The sequence below is a fragment of the Pangasianodon hypophthalmus genome, chromosome 20 (assembly GCF_027358585.1).
Source record: "Pangasianodon hypophthalmus isolate fPanHyp1 chromosome 20, fPanHyp1.pri, whole genome shotgun sequence".
Classification (NCBI taxonomy): Eukaryota; Metazoa; Chordata; class Actinopteri; order Siluriformes; family Pangasiidae; genus Pangasianodon; species Pangasianodon hypophthalmus.
Window position 1 is genome coordinate 10,509,634 of NC_069729.1, and position 25,750 is coordinate 10,535,383.

At 42.3% G+C, this 25,750-nt stretch overlaps 1 protein-coding gene across 12 annotated transcripts in view; it reads right to left on the minus strand.

The window, feature by feature from the left end:
• The window catches only part of kaznb (kazrin, periplakin interacting protein b), a 153,642-nt gene that overhangs the window by 43,145 nt on the left and 84,747 nt on the right, over positions 1-25,750 (minus strand). For 2 of the 12 annotated variants that reach the window (XM_026935671.3, XM_053227060.1), the window contains one exon: positions 1-364. The exons of 9 other annotated variants lie outside the window; for them this stretch is intronic. The gene's annotated coding sequence lies outside the window, so the exon portion shown is untranslated. One more of the 12 variants, XM_053227058.1, reaches the window with a different exon arrangement.

A 25,750-nucleotide genomic window follows, 5' to 3' on the forward strand; every position in this document is an offset into this window, starting at 1 on the left:
CTGTGAGCAACACCAAGTCCTCTGAACTTTTTGGGTCTCAACGGACTACCCAGTGTGATATTGCCTTTCAAACCCTCAAGACTTGTTTGACTCAGGCTCCGGTGTTAGCCTTTGCAGATGTACAAAAACCCTATGTCTATGTGGACGCAAGCCTGGATGGACTTGGAGGTGTTTTGTATCAAGAGCATGATGAAGGGCTACGCCCGAAGTTTTTGAAGTCAGCAAAACCAATTTCCTCTGGTCACTGTTGGTTGTCAGCCTTGACTTCAGTCTGAAATACAGGCCAGATGGAAAGAACACTGATGCTGATGCATTGTCCACACGTCCACATACCCAACCAGCTGAAGATCTAGCTGTGCTCTGCCTGCAGAGGAAAGAGCGGATTATATATCTTATCCATGTGCAGTACAACAGATAGAAATACGTGTCTGCTGTTCCTAAGGCCTACTCTCATGCTACTGCATTAGTTGCAGACCAGTCACCTGTGCTTATTCTAAGTGAGCTCCAAGCTGCCCAGAGAAATGATGCGTGCACAGGAGTGGTGTAGCATGACTGTTGGACATGCTGGGTACCCTTGAGCCTAGTCAGAAATGTAAGTGGAGTCAGCACATAGTGCATCTAGTTCATGCATACAATTGTACCTCCAACGAGGCTACTGGTGATTCACCATATTTTCTTATGTTGGTAGGGAGGTCAGATTACCTGTTGATGTGTGTTTTGGTGTTTCTACTGATGATACCTAATCTGTCATACTTGAAGTATGTGTCAAAAATGAGGCAGAAATTACAAGCAGCTTATCAGTTAGCTCAAGCCACTGCTGTAAAGATGAATCAGAGTAATAAAGAGAGGTATGATCAGAAAGTCCACTACCATAGTTTAAACTCTGGAGATAGAGTTTTGATTCGGAACCTTGGTTTAAAGCGAAAACAAAAGTTTGCGGATAGGTGGAGTGCTAACCCCTATGATGTGGAAAGTCAATTGCCAGATATTCCGATGTAACGTTTGAGGCCTGTTGGTGGTGGTTGGCCAGGCAGTGTCATTTGTATCATATAGTGCCTTTGGGACAGGCAGTCAGGTTGCGTCCCCAAGTAGACACCAGACCTATTCCTTCACCTAGAACTCTGGGGCGTAGAAAGGAGAAGCACCTGGATTGTTGAGTTAGAGACTTCACACCTGGGGCGTAGAAAGGAGAAGCACAAGACTGTTGAGTTAGAGACTTCACAACTTTTATCTGACACCTCTCAAAGAGAATGTAATTCTTCATATTCTGAGTCTGAGTTTGGTTGTTATGCTGTTATTGTGGTGAAGGTTTCTCCTCAAGTGACAGAGGAGTCACAGAGTGCACCTCCTATAATGGAGGTAGAATCTGCAGAGTCCCATGATTCTCACACTGTTCAGAGGTTCCAACAGTTCCATTTCAGAGTGAACTTTCTGGTGTCCAACCTGAGGTTGTCGATGACTGAAGTGCTGAAGTAACTGATAATGTAATGGCTGTAAGTCAGGAAAGTACCTTTCAGACTACTGCTACTGCTGATGAGGGTCTTGAAGTTCAGATAGATGTAGTGCCTCCTATGGTGCACAGAACAAGCAGGGACAGAAAGCCTAATACCAGATTTACCCATGATACACTGGGATTGCCACATATTGAATCTGTATATATCCAGGTGCTGTAGTGTTAATATTGTAGCTACAGACACACTGTATCTTTCTGGTGGCTATAACAGTTTGCATGCTGGGTGGTGCAATGCTAGAGCATTGTGTAATGTGTGTAGTAGTAGAGCTGTACTTTAAACCAATGGACTCCATTTAAGTGTTGGGTAGTGTTTATCCTGACCAGCATGGGGGCATACTTGATTTTTGTTGGGGGGAGCGTATAGGGACCCCTAAAATGTGTTGTGTATTTGATATAATAAAGCCAAGAATGTTGAAACGCACTTATTTTATTTTGTTTACATGTCACTGAATCTACATTAACCAGAATGCCTTGTTTCATTTTTATATTTTATTTCATAACCAATGTAATGTTTTCTTAAACAAAGGTGTAGTACTCCTGGCCAATCAAGCATTTAGTTTGATAAAGGTTACATTGTACTGTTTTGTGTTACGTGAGGGAGATGGAAGGAAGAAGTAGTAACCTGGTTTTTTCCCGCTCCACAGAGACAGAAGTGCTCCACCATTTTGGAGACTCACTATACTCTAAGCGGTATAGGGCCCAAAGTATGTGAGGTTTGGCTGTTCATAGTGTGTTGCATTTATTACATTTTGTAATACGTTTATGTACATTATAAATTATAAAATTATTATAAAAGTTTTGTCTTGTTTGGTAAACAGCAAATTCCAGCCAGCTCACCACTCAACTGCCGGTAGCCTAGGCTCTTGTTTAATCATATTTGAACCACCACCTTAAGAAGGGGTTTTATATATATAAATATATATATAAATTATCAAAAAAATTAAAGAAACACTTTGTCATGCTGGATATCTACACTGATATGGAATGGGTAATGTGTTAGGAACGAAAGAATGCCACATCGTTTGATGGAAATGAAAATTATCAACCTACAGAGGGCTGAATTCAAAGACGCTCCGAAAATCAAAGTGAAAAAATTATGCAGCAGACTAGTCCGTTTTGCTGAAATTTCATTGCAGCAACTCAAAATGGTACTCAGTAGATTGTATGGCCCCCACGTGCATGTATGCATGCCTGACAATGTCAGGGTATGCTCCTAATGAGACGATGGATGGTGTCCTGGGGTATTTCCTCCCAGATCTGGACCAGGGCATCACTGAGCTCCTGGACAGTCTGAGGTGCAACCTGACGGCGTCGGACTGAAACATAATGTCCCAGAGGTGTTCTATTGGATTTAGGTCAGGTGAGCCTGGGGGCCATTCGATGGTATCAATTCCTTCATCCTCCAGGAACTGCCTGCATACTCTCGCCACATGAGACTGGGCATTGTCGTGCACCAGGAGGAACCCAGGACCCACTGCACCAGCGTAGGGTCTGACAATGGGTCCAAGGATTTCATCCTGATACCTAATGGCAGTCAGGGTGCCATTGCCTAGCCTTTAGAGATCTGTGCGTCCCTCCATGGATATGCCTCCCCAGACCATCACTGACCCACCACCAAACCGGTCATGCTGAACGATGTTACAGGCAGCATAATGTTCTCCACATCTTCTCCAGACCCTTTCACATCTGTCACATGTGCTCAGGGTGAACCTGCTCTCATCTGTGAAAAGCACAGGGCGCCAGTGGCGGACCTGCCAATTCTGGTGTTCAATGGCAAATGCCAATCGAGCTCCACAGTGCCGGGCAGTAAGCACAGGGTCCACTAGAGGATGTCGGACCGTCAGGCCACCCTCATGAAGTCTGTTTCTGATTGTTTGGTCAGAGACATTCACACCAGTGGCCTGCTGGAGGTCATTTTGTAGGGCTCTGGCAGTACTCATCCTGTTCCTCCTTGCACAAAGGAGCAGATACCAGTCCTGCTGATGGGTTAAGGACCTTCTACGGCCCTGTCCAGCTCTCCTGTCTCCTGGAATCTCCTCCATGCTCTTGAGACTGTGCTGGGAGACACAGCAAACCTTTTGGCAATGGCACGTTTTGATGTGCTATCCTGGAGGAGTTGGACTGCCTGTGCAACCTCTGTAGGGTCCAGGTATCACCTCATGCTACCAGTAGTGACACTGACCCTAGCCAAACGAAAAACAGTCAGAAAAGATGAGTAGGGAAAAAAATGTCAGTGGCCTCCGCCTGTAAAACCATTCCTGTTTTGGGGGTCGTCTCATTGTTGCCCATCTAGTGCACCTGTTGTTAATTTCATTAACACCAAAGCAGCTGAAACTGATTAACATCCTCCTCTGCTACTTAACTGACCAGATCAATATCCCAGGAGTTTAATTGACTTGATGCTATACTCTGATTAAAAAGTGTTCATTTTTTTGAGCAGTGTATATGTGTGTGTGTGTGTGTGTATGTATATATAACCCCTTCTTAACATGGTATTCCAGTAAATAACCGAAATGTAACTTGCTTTACTTATTTTACCACCTGCTCCAAACACTTTCAAACAGCACAGCTCAACAGCCATGTATCTAAAATAATATCATCTATACTACGTACAATTAATGTGGTATTAATGTAGGATATCAGATCATCCAACATGTTTAAAAGCTCAGTTATGTTCACATGTGGGAATACTAGTGTATTGCTTTGCATGAAGTAATGCAATAAATTAACACTTATTGCTTTTAAAAAACTATAGTAAACAGGATTTTTTGGGGGGCTTTTGAACAATGTGACACGATGGGCAAGGTATAGCCACTGGGTTGTAAAAAAAAAAATTAAATCCCACTGTTAAAGGTTTTTCAGGTCAATTCTATTAAATTTTTATTTGTATAGAACCTTTAGTATTGAACATTGTCATAAATAAAATAAACAAGCAAATAAAAGTTTAAAGAGTTAGAGTTTTACAAAAACAGTCAGTGGTATGTAAATGTGGTTGGCTCTTTGTAATGTAAGTCAAACAAGCCTCTTCCTATAGGCAGTTCTTGGCCACATTTATTGATAGAAAGTTAAATATTCATTTGCAAAAGCAACACTCTGTGTAATAAAGAGAGAGGATCAAAGCAGTTGAGGCTTATGAGGCTTAATCAGGGCCCAACAGTGGCTCTCTGGAAGGCCAGAGATTTGAACTTGATATTCCTCCAATTACTAAATAAGAGCCTGAACCTCCACTGACTTAAATGTTCTGGAAAAACCTAAAAGGTTCTTTTCTTTTTACTGCTTGCTTGGAAAACATGAGACATTGGAAGGGAGTTTGAACAAATTGGCATCTGATTCATGAAGTAGTTGTAGGCAGTGATTTGAGAATAAATGATTAATCAGCTTGAGCTGTGTGGACACAAGCATCTACCCAGCAGTACCTTATTTACATGTCATATGCATATGGCATGCCTCAATTTACCCTCATATACATTTAGTTATTCAAGATCCGAGGAAGTAAATGGGTAAAAATTTCAGTAAAGCTGAGTTTTGTGCTCATGTCTGGGGTAGCTGCAAATTCAACAGTGGATGGCACAGCAGGTTGTCTTTCAGTGTTCTTTCTCTATTTTTAAAGGTATCATGTAGATGTACATAGGTATGCTCTGTTTTTCTTTATAAAGATATTCAGGGTCAAAATCAGGTAAAAAACTAAACCTTTTTCCAACCTCCTCTGCAGGTATTTAGATCAACTCTACTTGGGGGTAAATTCTTATTTATTTAGTACTTGCAAAGGTCAGATTTAATTAAAGCTCTATTTATAAACATAGGTGACTCAAGTTTCCATTCTGAATAAATGGACAAAGCCTTATTTCATAGAACCAAAACATTGAAAGATGAATAAAATATGAAAGATGAATAAAATCACACCGGGTGTGCTTTACTGTTGATATGAAATTTTGTAATAAAAATGTGTGATTATATTCAAGCATCTTTGAATAGAGCAAAAGTGCCTGTTTATTTATTTATAGGACTAACAAGCTGATAAACAGCCACATTTGCATCTTTGATACTAAAGCTCATTACCTATAATTTAGTATGAGGTTCCAAGATGCACAATTTTAATTATCAGTGATACAGGAATTTTATTGTTATTGTTTGTCCTACTCTGCCCTACATGAATGTGAGGGGGCACAGTCTCACTGAAAATGGACAGTTGAAGACTGGAATTGTGATTTTTTTTCCCTAATCTTGTCCAGTTTTTTTTTCCTAATCTGTCCAATTTCAATGAACCTGTGCCCATGATAGCCTCAAATTCCTGTTCTTGGCTGACAGGTGTGGAACCCAATGTGGTCTTCTGCTGTTGTAGCCCATCCACCTCAAGGTTTGATGTTTTGTGCATGCTGAGATGCATTTCACCACTGTTGTAAAGAGTGCTTATTTGAGTTACTGATATGAAAATTAACTGAAGCCCTTGACCTGTAACTGCATGATTTTTTGTATTGCGCTACTGCCACATGATTGGCTGATTGGATAACTGCATGAATGTGCAGGTGTATAGGTTCCTAAAAAAAGTGTATGGTGAGTGTAGATCCCGAAGAAGCTACACTCACTTTATAGCCTGTTGGCTAGCTAGTTCACATTGATTTGTACATTCCTGTTAAAGGTGCATCTGGTGAAATTGGTTTCCCTTCTTCCGTTTTATCTTCATTGGATGAGCTTTCATATATAAAGTCAAAAGTTACAATTATGAAAAATGTATCGTTTGCCATGTCTGCTGATGATGACCTCTACCGTAGCAACAAACTATAGCTAGAATTGGAAATTTATGTGGTGAACACAGATGAGCAGAGTGATACAAACAGTGAAACGTCCCAGTGCAGGTATACTAAATATATGCACTCTTGGAACACCGCTTATTGAATCAAATAAGTGGATCAGAACTACATGTTTTATAACACTGACTATACAGATATTTGTTTGAGGAGGAAAGTATACATCACTCATCACAGTTAGCTGGCTAGCTTGTTGCTAAGAAAAGATGAACATGGAGTTGTCCATGTTTTATCCTCCACTTTGCACCTCAAATGCATGGAGGTCGAAAATGATGTAATTCTGTGTTCTGAAATGCCCAAACAGGGGCAGATCACTTTGCTGGAATTTGCCCACAATCATTTCCTAGAACAACTGTGTTGGCTGCACTGTCTGACTGTCTATAGAGCTCGGAACTTAGTGGTCAAGCTGACTGAACTGAGTGAGCAGCACCCATTGAACTTCAAATGATTCCTGCATTATTCTATATTTCAAAATTTGTGGGAAAAGAAAGGAAACAAAAGAAAGCCTTCTCAACTCATTAAGAATGACTATTAGTTTCTTCACAAGACAAGCACCCATTTGGTGCCTTCATATTTTAATAGACATTCAGCTACGAGCAGAAAGCTGGGGAGAGTTCAAACAGACATGGATCAAAAGAGCTCTCTGTGGACAAGAGAGAAGGTCCATAAAACACTAATCACTACACTGCATTATTCCAATCCCCTTCCATTCAGACTCTTTTATATTACTTTCTTTTTTGATAAAGCACAAAAGTAATGTTTGATCAAAAACATTCAGCTTGGTCAGAATTATACACATAAGTATTCTTCAGATTTGAGAGATTTGTGCTGTGGTTAGTGCAGATCTTTCTGAGGATATTACACAATCAACCTGACAGTTCCAGCCATGCAAGAACATGTTGCACTGTGCTAGATTTTAAGGCTTTCAAGAGGAGAGCTCCTCTAGCATATGCAGAAGAAAAAAAAACATCCTGTGAATGGTTAATGTACCAAATGCCATGTACACTGTCCTCCATTCAGTTTCACATGTAGTTATTCAGATCAGCGTGTGTGTGTGTGCGTGTGTGTGTATGTGTATGTAGGCCTGCTACCCGATGTGTATGTTCTCTCTGGGACTCAACCAAGGACCCTCATGGAATGAGACCTTTGTTCTCCCCAGGAACACAAAGTTCACCACCTTTCACACATTCCACAGAACCCAGCTTTAACAGACTACATAAGGCTACTTTACATCTCCTGTAAGGACAATGACTTTTAAGATGATGCACCATAGTTTGAAAACTCGTTGCCTCTTTTAATGTAATTCCATATATGTATCATGCTTATAGCCACCAGGTCACTATGATGCTTTTGATCATTTAACAGGGATCATAGTGTTCGTGAGTGTATCAATAACAGCAGGTATGTCATGTTTGGTATGTGTGTGATCGCTATTGAATTTCCTAAGGGTTGGTATAACGTGAAGTTGAGTACAATGTATTACATGCATGTTACAAAATTCCTGATCAAAGTTCTAACTTAACCTTGTGTCAAGTTTGCAAAGCACATAACTCAGAGACCAGAATGTTAATTAAGGGCCTTTCGCGCCAAAGGAACCTTTTCATAGTACCCGAACTAATTGTGGAACTACCCACTTTTTGGCGTTTTCGCACCTCCGGAACTGGGTGCGATTTTAGTACTGGACTGCCTTTTTCGAGAACCAAATTAGCTCCTACTCCGGAGCAGGGTCTAACCAGCACAACTGGTACTATCCGTGATGTAAGTAGATGTTGATTGGCCAAACGTGTACGAAAACGCCCTCACCCGCCATGATTTAAAACGCTGTGTAAACATATGTATGCAGAACAGCGATAGATGGATGCGAGACACAACAAAAACACAGCTCCGATCACAGCGTCCTCCATCCTCCGGTTGTTTACTTTGTTCTTCTTTGTTTCTGTTGTTGAACGCCGTGCACAAATGACATCGCTGTTGACCGGCATACGTCACTTCCTAATGCCCACTGTCGGTGCGAATGCAACCCTTTAAACAGTACTGGGAAATAGCGCAAAATCGCCCCAGTACTTTAGTACTGTAAATTTAGTTCTGGAACTAAAGTGGTGCGAAAGGCCCTTTTGTGTCAGAGGAGGAAAATACAGTTTACACCCTGCCCCAAGATACTGCTGATTGGAGCAAACACTTTGGGGTCAGCCCAACTGGAAAGGGTTAAAACCCCCTGACACAAAGGAAACTCTGAGTCTCATCCAACACATCTTTGGAGTCTCATCCTACACATCTTTGCGAGAGTCCATCAACATCTTCGGGGAGTCTCTACCAACATTTTCAAGGAGTTCTCTTCAACTAACAGCTCAAGAGAGTCTCCATCCACATCTGAAGGAAGTCTCATCAACCAAGAGCTTTACAAGTTCATCACGAGGAGATCACGCTTGCTCCGAGACTCCGCATCCAGACTGGTTCCTGCAAAGCCTCCAACTCTCGTCTTCGCACCGCTGTGAACCATTCGTTAAAGTTTTGCAACCCGCCTACGAGACTCCGCCGGGTTCGCAACTCACTCTGTTTATCAGTCCCATTGGTCTTTTGAGACGCTACCTAAGGCCAACCAGACTGCTGACCAATCAACATCGCCGGAAACTTCTTCCAAACAACAACACAACGAGGGAATCCCTGGAAACACAAACGCAAGTATGGTACCTCCAGATTCTCGCTGAACTGGTGCATTTAATACAAGTTTAAAGCCCTTCTAAACGAAGCGAATGTTAAATTAAACTGATAAGTTGATGGTTCATTCAGGTCTTGGTCTAAGAACTGCTAGAAACTCGGAATTTCATTCACTCTCTTTTCAAAGCCATTTTCACCCCTGTTTACGTGTGTGTGTGTGCGTGCGTGCATGTGTTCGTGTGTTTGTGTTAGATTAGTTTCTGTGTTTAAAATAGTAACAAAGTCTCATCTGATTTTTAAAGGGCAAGTGTCTTGTGTCTCTGTGCTTATAATTTACTGCCTTAAACTGCCAATCTTGTTACTGTGCTCTTAATATAGTGTTTCACTATATTTAGGATATTATTGCCGGTGGCCACGGAGGTAATATCCCATACACAATTAATAAATACACTAATTTCAACTTATCGCTAGACGAATAGTTGATCAGCTATTAAAATAATAACTTTACAAAATTTCCCCTTCTGAGCTGATCTGCTAATCTCCTACATATTTTGGTGGAGAATACATCAGCTTAACCTAAACAGCTAATTTCCTTACATATTGGTGGAAGATGCGGGCAGTTTAATCTAAATTGTAAGCACTGACCAAGTCACAGGTGTGTATCTTTTCTGTTATTGTGGATAATAGATCAGAGACAGAAAAGACCAGACTAATGTGTTAATGTGTGATGTGCATTTAATGTGTGTGCATTCAGCCAGCTTGCTGTGTGAATAGATAGAAAGTGATAACTCGGTTTGCTTCCCTAGTGTTAAACTGCAGTAAATGTTAAATTAATTCACCCCTGTTAGGACAAAGAAATCTCCTCTCAGTGCAGTGAGGATAGAATTAAGCGTGTTCCTTAAGCGTGTTCCTTCCTAAAAAGGCCTCATGTTGTAGCTAGACTGATCAACTGTGTGTTCCAGTGTTATTCAGGTAGCTATCTGACTCCTGTTCCGAGCGAGGTCACAGTTAGACTGCAGTAATTAAAGTGCCCCTGTCAGGATGAAGAAATCTCCTCACAAGGCTTTCCATTAGATTTTGGAAAGTGGCTGTGGAGATTTGCTCATTCAGCCACAAGAGCTTTAGTGAGGTCAGGTGCTGATGCGAGGAGGCCTGTTGTGTAGTCAGTGTTCCAGTTCACCCCAAAGGTGTTCAGTGGGGTTGAGGTCAGGGCTCTGGGCAGGCCACTCGAGTTCTTCCACACCAACCTTGGCAAAACATCTTTTTACGGACTTCACTTTGTGCACAGGGGCATTGTCATGCTAGAATATGTTTGGGCCCCTTAGTTGATGGAAAATTATAATGCTACAATATATAGAAACATTGTAGACAATTGTGTGCTTCCAACTTTGTGGCAACAGTTTGGGGAAGACTCTCATATGGGGGGGATGGTCAAGTGTCCACATACTTTTGGCCATATAGAGTATATCAGGGGTAAATTAATGACCAATTCATTAGCTAGCCCACCAGAAAACTGGTGAAAGCCCCAGTGCGCTTGCTTGGTCCCATGTTTGGTAGCTCAGAAACCTAGGCTAACATAATTTAACTTAACTAGTTAAGTGCATTTATACAGACTAAAGGAAAAGAGTATATGAAATTCCAGGGAGAAGATGACTCTGTGTAGCCATATCAATATCCTTTTCTATCTTTATCCTTTTCACAAATCATTTGCTGAGAGTTGCCTATGTCAGTGTTTAAACTATACAATTTTTTTCATCAATAATTTTGTGCTATCATTTTCTTTTATTGTGTTTTTCACTTTCTTCTTCTGCCAGATTCTCATTCCCATTTTTTTGTCTAAAGACAGCAAGCGGAGACCATCCAGATCAGCTCTGCCTAAAATAATCTTGACCTAGGTACATTTAACATGGCAAACTTTCAGCTTGTTCAGTGTGTTGAATGTAGGCTGTTTAGTCCTTAGTAATACTGTAGCTTTATTTGTGATAAATCTATATTAGTTAGCCCTCTGACCGAGAAAATTGCAGCATTAGAGGTGCGCATCCAGATACAGAATTAGAGCCCTCACAGAGGGGCAAATAGGTGGTGACAAAGTGGCATGATCACAAAGCCATTGCTAAGGCTCACCAATGGGACCACCACTCCATCAATGCTTCATCAACAGATTTGCTCTCCTCAGTGAAGCATCCGCTGAGAAGCCTGATAGAGGTCCTATTATAGGAGACTTACGGCACATGAAATTAGCTGGGACTTCAGTGGCATTAGCAGCGATAGTTAGATGTGTGCTGGGAGCCAGGGTGCCAGGCAGAGCAGGTAATCTTAGGGTCTTACACAAGTATAGGTTTTCAAAGGTGGTTATTCACATAGAAGATAAGGATATACACTTTTGTCAGTCAGAAGTTACTAAGAGTAACATTGTAGAGGTTTGTAAATTAGTGAATGCGATGTCCAATGCAGTAGTATTCTCTGGCTCCATCCCAGTGTGGTGTGGCGATGAAGTCTACCCCAAGTTATGCAGGTGGTGTTCAGAAAACAATGTGGGCTTTTTTAATAATTAGAGTAATTTTGAAGGCAAGGCTGGCCTGTTAGGGCAGAACCATATCCATCCCAATTGGGGAGGTGCTGCTCCCATTTCTTGCAGCATAGCTCATCGTCAAAGAACAGGCCTGTTTACTCAGTGAAAGTCCAGAGCCAAGGCCAGGGAGCAGACAAGCAGGCTAAACTGACCATCTGCTAGCTGCCTTGAATTGTCACTCAGGTTCCACCATACTGAGACTGTGTCTGTTCCCCGAGCTAAAAGAAAATGTAGAAACACTCAAAAAGTTTGTGTAAGTAACCTAATTAACATGAAATAAGATCATACTGAATGCACAGCCAGCATGATTTGATCTGAAGCTAGGACTGTTAAATATTAGATCTCTTGCATCTAAAGCACTTATTGTAAATGAAATTTGGATTAAAGCAAATTAATATGTAGCATTAAATTAAGCTAGTCCTCTCAGATATAGTTACATACACTCACTGTCCACTTTATTAGGAACACCTGTACATCTTCACATTCATGCAGTTATCTAATCAGCCAATCATGTGGTAGCAGTGCAATGCATAAAATCATGCACATACAGGGCAAGAGCTTCAGTTAACGTTCACATCAAATATCAGAATGTGGAAAAAAATGTGATCTTACTTTAACCTTGGCATGTTTGTTGGTGCCAGATGGGTTTGAGTATTTCATAAACACACACAATTGTCTCTAGAGTTTAGGCAGAGTGGTGCGAAAAACAGAAAACATTGATTGAGTGACAGTTATGTAGGTGGAAATGCCTTGTTGATAAGAAAGGTCAGAGGAAAATGACCAGACTGGTTAAGCATGCACAAAACATCAAACCTTGATGTTGATGGGCTACAACAGCAGAAGACCACATTGGGTTCCACTCCTGTCAGCCAAGAACGGGAATCTAAGGCTATCATGGGCACAGACTCAACCAAACTGGAGAGTTGATGATTAGAAAGAAAAATCACCTGGTCTTTTTCCAGTTTTCAATTGCCAAGTTTCGGTGAGTCTGTTCGGTGACCTGATAGCACTTCCCTGATGGGAACACTGGAAGAGACTGTGTCTAGGTTGATGAAAGTCTTTGACAATCCTTGTGGCCCTGGTCTTGCATCATTGGTTGTAGATGTTTGTGATGCAGGGGAGAGAAGTCCCGATGGCCTTCTCTGCTGTCCTCACTACTCTGCACAGTGCCTTTTGGTCCTGGGCCGTGGTGCCTCCAAACCAGGCAGTGATGCTCCCTGTGAGAAGACACTCACAGTCCCAGTGAAGAAAGCCCTCATCACCCTGAGGGAGACCTTGAGCCTGGCCAGGCATCGTAGATGGTAGACTGTGGCCGAGTTGATCATCAGGGGGCTGTAGTTACTCATCTGCTTCCTCCAAATAATCATCTCCTTAATCTTGGTGACATTCAGGGAGAGACTGCTCTTTTGACACCATGTGGAGAGGACATCCACTTCCTCTAAGTAGGCCTTCTCGTCGTTCTTAGTGCCTACCACCAATGCATCATCGGTAAAATTCACCAACTTGTTGGAGCTCTGTGTGGCCATGCAGTCACTGGTGTAGAGGGAGCACAGCAGGGGGCTGAGGATGCTGTGTAGAGGGAGCACAGCAGAGGGCTCCAGTGCTGAGGGCGAGTGTGGAGGATGTATGATTTAACATCCACCCCAGGTGTTCAGTCCGGTCAGGAAGTCCAGAATCCAGTGGCAGATGGAGTTCAGCCCCAGATTCTGGAGCTTTTTGCAGAAGTATGAGGGGAGGATGCTGTTAAAGGCGGAGCTGTAATCCACAAACAGTAGTTTCCTTTCCTCTGGTTCAGGTGGGAGAGGGCAGTGTGTAGGGTATGGTTGATGGTGTTTTCTGTGGGCTTCTAGGACCGATATACAAACTTTAATGGGTCTAGGCAGCTGGGGAAGAAGGAGCAGATGTAGGCTCTGACCAGCTTTTCAAAACACTTCATCACAATATAAGTGAGTGCTACAGGACAGCAGTCATTCGGCACAGGGGTTTTGGGGACAGGAATAATGGTGGAGGACTTGTGGGGTTGAGGGAGAGGTTAAAATGGTGAAAAAGACTGGTGCTAGTTTGTTAGCACAGACTTTTAGTATACATCTGGGGATGTTGTCCAGGCCATATGCTTTTCTGGTGTTAATTTTGTGCATCACTTTCCTCATATCCAGCTCTGAAATGACCAGTCTTTCCTCTTCCCCAGCTAGACCTGATGGTTCATACTAATGGTTTTCCTGGTCTGTGTTGGTGCTGGTAAACTCAAACCGTGAATAGAAGATATTCAAGTCATTGGCTAGGGAGGCACTGCCATTATTTATGGTGGGGGGCTTGGGTTTGTAGTCTGTAACAGTTTGCAGATGTGGGAATAGTCCCTCCTAACAGAAACTCTGTATAACCAAGCAGCGCTGCTGTAAGCTTGCTGATGTCATCAGAGCTGCGCTGGAACATCTCCCAGTCTGCGTCCTCCAGCGAGTCTTGTAGTGTGGCTTGTGATTGTTCAGGCCAGCGCCACATTATATTTTGGGAGCAGTAAAATGCAGGCATGGTCAGACTTACCAAGTGGCAGTGTTTTTATTGCCTAATAGCAGTCTCTGTTTTGTGTAATATTGATCCAGTGTCCTTTCTAACTGTGTACTGCAGGTTATGTGTTGATAAAAATCCAGCATGATTTTTTTTAAAATTAGCCTTGTTAATGTCACCGATAAACACCAGTGCTGCTTCCAGGTGCGATGTTTGTAGTAGTCAAATGTCCCAGTAGTGTAGTGAGCCATGTCTCGGTGAGACAAAGAGCATTGCAGTCCCAGAAGCCTCGCTGGAACTGTATCCAGGCTCTAAGGTCATCCAGTTTGTTGTCAATGGATTGGATATTAGCTAACAATATGCTGGGCATTGGTGTGGTGTGTGCCCTGGCTCGTACCCGGTTCCTCATGCCGGTTCTTTTTCCTTGTCATCGTTGCCATTGTCTCAGGTAAGTAAATCTATTGTTTACCTGGCTCACAGTGATCTCCAAAGGCCAGTCGGGGTCAGGATGAAAACGGGAGATAGAGTGGTGAGTAAAGTCTATATGTCTGTGGGCTAACTCAGTAACAGTGCAAAAAACAAGATAAAATACACAAAAATTGCAGTGTGGGTTGCAAGCACTAACATAGGCAGCCTTACTTAGTGCGCCATCTTAGGAAATCCTTTAATAAATTAATTTAATGAAATTTAATTAAATTAATTTCATTAATTTCCTTATCAAAACCATCATCTTGTGTATTAGATCCCTTACCTACATGTTTCTTCAAACAAATAATACCAGAAACAAACAAACCTCTTCTACTAAATAATCAATTCTTCCTTTGCACTGGCTATGTACCTAAATCATTTAAATTAGCAGTTATCACAGCCCTGATTAAAAAAACCCAATCTTGATCCTTGCCAGCTGTCCAACTATAGGCAAATGTCCCCTTTATCTCCAAGATCCAAGAAAAGTTTGCAGCATAGCAGTTATGCTCATACTTGCATAGGAAAAACATTAATGAAATCTATCAGTCAGAATTTAGGCCTCATCACAGTACTGAGACAGTGCTAGTTAAAGTGGTATATGACCTACTACTGGCCTCTGATCAGGGTTGTGTCTCCTTGCTTGTGCAGGTTTTGACACCATAGAGTTAAGTGAACATCCCTCTCCTGCCTCAGGCCTTATTTGCCTGATCATTATCATTTTGGAGATGTAAATGGTGAGTGCTCTATGCATAGAAAAGTAGAGTTCTAGGCACACTGTTCTTTTCTCTATATTTGCTACCTCTGCATACAATTATTCATAAACCTGGTATTAGCTTCCACTGTTGTGTTGATGACACACAGTTGTATATTTCAGCAATGCCAGATGAGAGACACCAGCTTAATGTCGAGGAATGTGTAAAGGACACTGGATGCTGAGTAACTTCCGCCTACTTAATTCCAACAAGACAAAATTACTTCTACTAGGACCACATGCAGCTAGAAGCAAGCTTTCTGATTACATAGTAACACTAGCTGGCCTTTCAGTTGCATCATGTGCAGCAGTAATAGACCTTGGTGTAAATATTGACTCCAGTCTTTCATTTGAAGCTCATGTAGATATTACTAGGATAGCTTTCATCTGTCCCCAAAATATTGCTAAAATAAGAAATCCAATATCTACATGATGCAGAAAAACTATTTTATGATATTATTACCTCTAGTTTGGATTATAGCATGCTGTCTGGATGCCCCAGTAGGTGCGTAAGGGTATGGAGGAAGACTTGGGAGACAGATTTTAGCAGAACTCCAGGCTTGCGTTTAATTGCACCATGCTTTTCAGCACACCTTCAACAACTCAATAAAAAAAGACAAACCAACAAAGAAAGGGGCCATCACTGGCTTTCACCCTGTTCAAGGTCAAGTTCACGCTCCATAGGGTGTGTGTGTGTGTGTTGCACATGCCGTCAAGTGTATCACTCTCTCTTTTTATGGCCATCCTGAAAGCACAAAAAAAAAACACCTAAGTAGACTAGCAGTAATAAGATGCAAGGGAGAATCATCACGTGTTACCTGCTGGCTCGACCCTCCTCCTCTCCATCCACAGCTGATGCTCAACCCCGCCACTGCCACATACCCCCACCGCCCGACTCAAGCCGGGGAGACATCTGGCCTGCAGCTGACTCCCCCTGGCAGGAGAGGTAACCGACCACCAACATATGTACCCCTAGCCTGTGGACCACCTTGAATTTGAATGGCTTAAATGCCAGATATCAACGAGTGATCCGCACAATGGCATTTATGCAGAGGAGCCACTGGAGTGGGGCCTGATCGGAACAAAGGGTAAAAGGGGTGCCAATGGCCAGACACTCCTTTTTGATTGTGCTGTACTTAGTCTCTCTTACTGTGAGATTCTGCTTTGCTGTGAGTCCTGCCTGTCTCTACGATCTCAGGACAGCTTTCAGATGTTGTAAATGCTGCTGCCAATCATTACTGTAAATGATAATGTCATCTAAATAAGCAGCAGCATATGCAATGTGAGGGCAGAGTATTCTGTCCATGAGATGTTGAAATGATGCTGGGCCTCGAAACAAACCAAACGGAAGGGTGACAAATTGGTGTAACCCAAATGGAATGGAAAAGACAGTTTTTTTCTTGAGATATTGGAGTTAAGGAAATCTGCCAATATCTGTTTTATAAATCCATTGTTGAAAAATGCATGCTGGGTATTGGGTATGCATCAAATTTAGACACCGCACTGACTTTTCTAAAGTCCACACAAAAATGGACCATCCCATTGGCCTTGGGCACCAAGACCACCAGGCTGCTTCAATCACTGTGGGACTGCTATATTACTTCCATTCCAAGCATAGCCGTGAGTTCATCCCGAACCACATTTTTTGAGTACCACCACACCTGGAAGAGACTTGATGAGGTGCTCTATGAGCTACATGCAACCAGGTAGAGGCAAAAACACATAGGAGAATTCCCTTTGCAACCTGTGCACTCTGAAATGGTGAGAGGTGTTCTGCACAGGGGACCGGGGTGAATTGGGCCACAACTTTTAGATTTACCTCTGATCCCAGCTCCTCCCTCTCAGGAACCACCATTGCCAGAACCACAGGAACCACCCCTCTCCACGGTTTCAGGAGATTGAGATGGTATATTTGAAGTCCATCACCTCTGTCTGTTTGCCTGTCCTCATAAGCGACTTCTCCAACTGGCTGTGTGACCTTTTGCTCTCAGGTCCAGAATGTAGTAATTTTCCAATTTTGCCTAATGATGTCTAAGACGCCACAAGCTTTTGTCCGTAATATAGTTTGAATGGGGAGAAGCCCATGGAGGCTTGTGGGACCTCTCGTACTGCAGACAACAAGGGTTCAATCCTCTTATCCCAATTTCATTGTGAATAAACCTACAAATCATATTTTTAAGCATTTGATTAAACCATTCGACCAGCCCACCAGGAGATAACCTGGAAGAGGTCCTCTGCAATGCTGCCTGCCGAGATGTTGCAAAGAGCCATGGCATCGCACCACTTTAGTTCCAGAACTAAATTTACAGTACTAAAGTACTGGGCGATTTTGCACGAACTATTTCCCAGTACCGTTTAAAGGGTTGCATTCGCACCAACAGTGGGCACTAGGAAGTGACGTATCCGGTTGACAGCGACATCATTTATGCTCTGCGTTCAACAACGGAATCAAAGAATCAAAGAAGAACAACGTAAACATACTTGCGAAATAAGTTGACACTACAGTATGTTTACACGGCATTTTAAATCATGACGTGTGAGGGCGTTTTCGTACACGTTTGGCCAATCAACATCTACTTACGTCACAGATAGTACCAGTTGTGCTGGTTAGACCCTGCTCCGGAGTAGGAGCTAATTTGGTTCTTGAAAAAGGCAGTCCGGTACTAAAATCGCACCCAGTTCCGGAGGTGCGAAAACACCAAAAAGTGGGTAGTTCCACAATTAGTTCAGGAACTATGAAAAGTTTCCCGTGGTGCGAAAGGCCCTATTGAGTCTCACTTGGTCAAAGGCATGCCTCAGGGTCGCGTCACGTGACTGCTCCAAGGGCAAATCCCTGAGGGGAATCCTCGCAAAGGGTGGAGGGGCAGAGCCCCCCCCCCCCCCCCCACTGTGTCCCCTTGTTCCCCGGAGCTGACATCGATGGTCCCAGCACAACCTCCCCAGCCAACAGTGAGTACATTTCACACCATGCCTTGCTCCTGCAGGACCCATCCACAAACATTTCTCTTACTAATGCCTGAAACCCAGGTGAGATGAGGACTAACCACTGTCTCTACTCTATGCTTTTGCCCCCAAAGTTTAATAATGACTGGTACCAGAGGATACTCATCAACATCCCTGTGCACACACTTCACTTTTAACAATCATGCATTTTCCAATGCCCTGCTTTGAATCAGTCTTTGATGGATGGTGGTTTTGTTACACCCTGAGTCCACCAAGGCCTGATGTGTACTCCTCTGTATACTCACTGATGTGCAGTAAATTCCTGCTTGATCGGGGAGACCTGCAGCACATCAGGGATCCTGTTTAGTGTTCCCCCTTCCCTGAGGGAATGCTGACCCTGGAAATGCCTGGCTTCCCTGCCGCACCTGCAAATCTGCCCAGGCTTTACCCAGTCCTGGTGGGCAAGGACGATTCTTTGTGGAGAGAGAGGGAGCTTGGGGGGACATCTGAGGAGAAGGAAAAGGGGGCGGGCAAGGAAATGTAGGAGAAAACAGGGTTCAAGCGGGAGGTTGGGGAGGTTTTTGGGCCCCAGTACCTTGGTTCCACAGAGCTGGGACTGGGGAGAAGTAGGGAGAAGAGAGATAGAGTGAGGAAAAAGAGAGACGCCTGGACCAGGGACCACAGCCAAGCGATCCTTCACCAGCTGAACAGCATCATCCAGGGATGTGGGCTGTGTACACTGCACCCACTCCAACCATTCCTGTCAGAAGTTGATTGAGAAATTGCTCCAGTACCAAAAGTTCTGCATCACACTCCCTCACCATCAACCATGGGTGAAAGGAGTCCTTCATCTTCTGTGCATGGACAAAGGGGTGGCCCACCTCGTGGAGCTGCAGTGACTGGAAGCATCAGCAGTGCTCCTCTGGTGTCCAACTGACGTGCTGCAGGACCGCCCTCTTGACACTTTGGATACTCCAGCTGCTTCTGTGACAGCAGCTGCTGGATGGCAAGCTGGGCTTCCCCTGATAGCAAGGGGAGGAGTCGGGGAGCTCGTGCCTCCTCTGGCCATATTCACGCAGCTGCAGCATGTTTGAAAAGCTCCAAGGAGGCCTCATACGCAAGTTCTTTTAACACACTTAGTACTGCTTGTCGTGAAGTTTCTGTTGTTAATTCTGCTGTATTCAAGAAAAAGACCCTGGCAAACATTTTGTCTATGAGATCAGGTGTTCTTTTCTTTTCACTGCATGTAAAAGATATTATTCAAGCCTGGCTAACGTCTTTTCTCTAGACATTTTTTAACTGTGAGGTGATGTATTGTGCTAGCAGGAGAGTTACGTATATGATGCTGCATTTACATGCAATATATACCAAATCTTTTGCTTGTCCTGGGCATCCAGGATTGTGATTTGTCCAGCCTTGTATATTTACATCATAATTTAATTATTATGAAGCATTTGTAACCGTTTTTTCACACAGTAATATTAAGTGGACTTGTAAAACTTCGTGTAGGTGCCAACAATATTACCTGTTTTGTCTAAATTATTGATTTGCATGATTTTTGCTTTAGTACAGTGTTTATTGCTCAATAATAAACAATTTTACCATTCTACCATTAGACTGATCCACAAGCATGCCCATTTGTATTCTGATGAGAGCTGTACATTCCTGACACAGACACATGATAATCTGCAAACAGTAAACACAGTGCAACTGCATATAAAAGATCACACCTATTCACCTGATGTTTGTCGATGCTGTACAGGAAGAACACCCAGGCAAGAAAAAAGGAGCACACATCAGCTAACCTTTAGTGACAGCCAATTTTTTCATTAGTTTGCCCCATTTTTGGTTGAGTTTTGGAAAGTGTGCTGAAATAAATGCAAGCCCCAAGCTCCCGGTTTCCACCTTCCTTTTCCTCCCCTGCCTCTCTAACAATCTATCTTCCAATGCTCTGTCTCTCTCTCCACAGGGGAAGCATCCTGAGCCCACCAGAGCTGGGGCAAAGCCCGGCAGGTTTGTTGGTGCTGGGGGGATGCTGGGCATTTCCAGGATCAGTGCTCCCTCACAGAGTTGGGAATTCTGATCCAGATCCTTGACACACCTCAGGCCTCCCCTGATCAAGCAGGAACGTACCACATCCCAGTGAGTATACAATAGATTACACATTACGGCCATGGTGGACTTGGGGTGTAGTCAGACCTTAGTCCACCAAAGGCTGATTCAGTGCAAGGCTTGACGCAGTGCAAACGCATAGAATGGAGGTGGCAGTTATTCCCAATTTTTGGTACTGAAGAACCATCAGGAAATGTTATTCAAGGTGGCTCAGTATAATCCAATGACGGGCATCTAGGACAAGATAAAACACTATCCCATGCAATGGCTCATGTTTATTGGCCAGGCATTCACAGTGATGTACGCAGGTGGTGTGCAGCATGTTGCAAATGTCAGCTGGTAAATCCGCTCTAAAGTCACCACTGCACCCATTAACCTTAATCAAGGTCCCATTCGAAAGACTTCTGTGTTAGTCATAGTCGACCACGCAACGTGACATCCAGAAGCAGTGCTTCTTTGCAGCATCTCAGCATGTATGTTGTGGACACACTCTTCTGAGTAATCTCCTAAGTCAGAATCCTGATGAACCAGGGCACATCCTTAATGTCATGCACTCTTCGTGAACTGTACGAATTATTAAGAATTGTAGAAATTATTAAATCGATTTGCACCAGTGTTCGAACGGTTTAATCGGTTTAATTAAATGCTTAAAAATATGATTTGTAATTTCGTTCACAAAATGCTCAGAATTGGGATAAATGTCTCGAACCTCTGGCATTTGCAGTACAAGAGGTTCTAACAGCAAAAACGAAATTTGGTACATTCTGGATCTGAGAACAAAACTCCACACCTGAAGTCACCTAACACATGAGAATTTACATCAGGCCCAAGAAGGACAGTCCTGATTGTATGACGGTGTACTCGGCTATGGGACTTTGCACCGGGAGATACGGTACTCATTTTACTACCCTCATTGAGCTCTAAATAACTCATGAATTGGCAAAGACACTGGACTGTAAGCAGTATTTGCAGATTCCCTTGACTCCAATATATCAAGAAAAAAACGACCTTTTCCATTCCGATTGGGTTACACCAATTTGTCACCCTTCTGTTTGGTTTGTCTGGAGTCCCTGCGAAGTTTCAATATCTAATGGACAGAACACTCTGCCCACACAATGCATATGATGCTTCTTTTTCAGATGACATTATCATTCACAGTAATGATTGGCAGCAGCATTTACAATATTTGAGAGCTGAGATCCCTGAGACAGCGGAACGCACAGCAGATCCAAAGAAGTGTGCAACTGGCCAGATGGAATACGGTACCTGGGCTTCCACTTGGGCCATGGGCAGGTGCATCCCCAAATTGATAAAACAACAGTGATTGTGGCTTGCTTGAGACCCAAGGCCAAAAAGGGGTGAGGCAGTTCCTGGGGCTGGCTGGACACACCCGCTGACTGACCTCACTAAAAAGGGAGCACCAGATCTGCTCCAGTGGACAGAGCCGTATGAGTGGGCTTTTTGCCAGGTAAAAGCAGTTTGAGTTGGGGCCTGCAGTTGAATTCTCCTGACTTTTCTCTCCCTTTTGTACTGCAGACTGATGCATTGGACAGAGGGCTGGGGGCCCCTGTGCTGTACATCAGCCAGAAGCTTTCAGTAAAGGAGTGTTAGCTTTCACGGGGAGAGTCAGCTGCAGGCTGAACAGCTCCCTGGCCTGAGTTGGGTGGTGGGGGTATGTGGCAGCTGGGGCGTGGTCGAGCATCAGCTGTGGATGGAGAGGAGCTGGGTTGAACTGGAAGGTAATGTGTGATGATTCTCACCTGTGTCTTATTACCTCCATTCTCCTTATTTGTGTCTCTTTGTGCATTCAGTGACTCCTGTAACTAGCAGGAGAGAAGTTTTCAAGACACGCATGCACACACACAAACTCATACATAAACGGAGCATGTACATGAACCTTGAACTTAAATGGGACAAAAGCTGTGCGCTAGTGATGGCCTGCGACTTTAGTGTGTACATTAATGTAGAATATGAAATAATGATGTGAATTCAGGCTGTACTATAATGGCTTGGGACTGCGATTGCTGTAGTGGCTTTGGGGCTGCAGTTGCCACGAGCACCTTCTCAGGACTCCATCAGTGGACAGTGGATAGATTTTAACCAACCGGACTTCTTGCAAAAACTGTGATGAATTTACTGGCTGCACAATTGCACTATTTGTCCATATAGTACACAATAATAGAAGGGATTTATTTATAATCGCACTATCCGTTGGGTTCCCTTTTGAGCCTGGTTCCTCTCAAGGTTTCTTCCTCATATCGTCTCAGGGAGTTTTTCCTTGCCATCGTCGCCTCTGGCTTGCTCATTAGGGATAAATTCACATATTTACAATATATTTTTTGTGAATCCATTTATTTCTGTAATGTCCATTGTTAAAACCGCTATACAAATAAAATTTAATTGAATTGAATTCAGGACATTCTGGACCTAAGAATTAAACTCCACACCTGAAGTCACCTTACATGAGAATTTGCATTAAGCCCAAGAACGGCAGTCCCGACTATATGGCGGGGTACTCAACTATGGGACTTTTTCATTGGCTTGCCCCTTTTTGGTTAAATTTTGGAAAGTGTGCTGAAGAGTGTGGTGACAATAAACACGAGCCCCTAGCTCTGCTGACATTCCGCCTGCCTCTCAAGTCGTCACACCCGCACCCTTCACTGGGTTCATAGCAATGTATAGGCTCAGTGTTCCATACCTGTTGTTACCAAGCCTTTTTGTATCTTGCTATCACACATCTCTGGTATTGATCTAGTTTCTGGTTTTCTGCTATTTTCCCATAGTCTTGCCTAGTTCATGTTGTTTGTTGACTGCCTGACCATTGCCTGTTTTTCAAGATTCAAGATTCAAAGAACTTTATTAATCCCAGGGGGGAATTGCTTTGCCATGTTACAATTGCTCTCAAGAAAGAAAGAAAGAAAGAAAGAAATAAGAAAATAAAATAAATATATACCTATACAGTATATATATAAAAATGAATACGTAAACATACAAATAATGATGTAGAACTGTACCAGTGAAGATGATAGTTTAGATCAGGTGTGAAGTTAATTGAAGTGCAATGGAAATGTTGAGTATGATAAGTCCAGTGTGGTAACGGTAATTAAGTACAGTAGTTATATAGTATGTATTGCACACTAATCGTAGTATTAATAATAGGCAGTAATAATAAATTTGTATTGCACATGGAAGTCCCTTATTGCACATGAATTCAATTATGCTTTTCCTAACTCTTTGGATTTGTCTGCCAGCATGTTAAATAAAACTTCCGTTAACTGAATTTGTGTTCGTTCCTGCCACATGACAGACAGATGATTTCTGTACTAAATCTTTTAATATCAGCTGTAAAATGTAAAAAACTGTAATTTATTACAACTATTGGAATTTGTTTCTCCTTTTCATTTTAAGTGTTTTATTTTTCTATCATTTATTATTTTCAAATTTTTCTATATAACAGGCCTAGCTCTCACGTGCAACAGTTTCTCTGCATGCTCGTTTCACTGCTATATACTTGAAAATACAATTGTGTGCACGCAATTCATGGCGCCTTGTACTTTAATGACCACACTCTCTCTGCATGCTCAGTAAGGCCATTCTTGCTCTCTCTATTAAATATGCAGTTTAAACATCATAACTCAAGCTTTGAAAAATATATGCACAAATATACATACTAAGATATGCACAGTTGTTTATTAGTTATTCATTTAGTTTTTTTATGTTCATAGGATGCTTTTTTGTATAGGCTAGGCATGATATCTGCCTACTGCAACAGCACACAGTGCCCTGCTTGCCCCAACACTTTCAACCAGTACAGCCCAACAGGGACATTTCTAGAACAATCTAATCTATGCTAGCAATAATAAATGTGATATTAATGTAAGATATCAAATAATGGATGTATGTTTAGTACGTTCTGGACCTGAGAACAAAACTCCACACCTGAAGTCACCTAACACATGAGAATTTGCATCAAGACCAAGAATGGATACCCTAAAGACGGCTGTGAAGGTTCTTGGATAACCTAAAGACTGCAGTTGCTAAGAACAATTACCCAAGTTACCCATGGTAACTTGTCTAACACATCTAGATGTAAATATCAGGAAGTGAAAGCTGAAATTCTGATCTATCGTCTCATATTCATCTTTTAACCTCAAACTCAAATATCTTCCGTGTATAGCAAAAACAAAAGAATTGACATTGCTGACCCAGTACTTTCGGAAGGGACTAGTATACATGTTATCACCCATTGTCATCTGGGTGACACCAAATAGTATGATTATAAATAATTCCCTTCTATACCTGTGTACTACATAGTCAAAAAGTACAATTGTGTAACCAGGAAATTCATTATAGTTTTCATATGAAGTCATTTTGTTGAAGTTATCAACTGTTCACTGATGGAGACTTGAGTGCAAAACGTGGCAATTGCAGTCCAAAAGCTTAGCAAATCTTAGCAATTGTAGTCATAAGCCATTGTAGCAAAACTGTTCGTATGAATAACAGCAGATAAGCTGATGTCAATACCAAAAATAATACCTAATTTTGTCATTTTCCTTGAAAACATCCAGGTCTGCTCAGTATGTTACAAATGTTTTTGAATCAATTTTGATATTGTATTGATGTTATGGTATATAATATTTACAAATATTTACATTACAAAATCTACAAAAGTACAATGCTAAATACAACAAATGCGGTCTTCACAGGCGAAACCAAGAGAAAAATGTGTAACGGTACATCTGGGCAACAAGAAACACCTGTCAGTCACATGTTCCAATATTTTTGATCACTTGAAAAATGAGTGGGTTCAATCAAAAGGTGCCATCTTCTAAGTTGTTTAACACATGTAGATATAAATATCAGGAAATGAAATTCTGATCTCATATTCGTCTCATATTCATTTTTGGATCTCAAACTCAAATGTCTTCAGTGGTTAGCAAAAACACAAAAATTGGCAAAAGGAAAGAAAAGGTTATCCAATTTATTAGTCAGTTAAAAAGTGACACCCCTTCAATAGGTGTTCCAAATATTTTAGCAAATAACTCAAAACAAGTAACATACTTTAAGTATACATTTGTCTACAATCTTAAACCATGGACAATCAATCATGTACAGGACCCAGTCCTGTGAGACAGCAACCCCACTTCCATTACTTCAGAAATCTAGAATTATGGTGTGGATTAAATCTGCACAATCACTTGATTTGTTTAAAAAAATTTCCACTGCAATGTTGGCCTATTAACTGCGGTCACATAATACCCCTAAAGTACCTTTAATTACAGTAGATCACAGTATGTTACAGCATTCTGCAGACAGCTCATACGCATAGCAGTGAATCATTGTCCCTCAACTTGAGTTACATCGATCAGAAACAAAACCACAAGAGCACAAAACAATTACATCCTGCTAATTGTCATGGT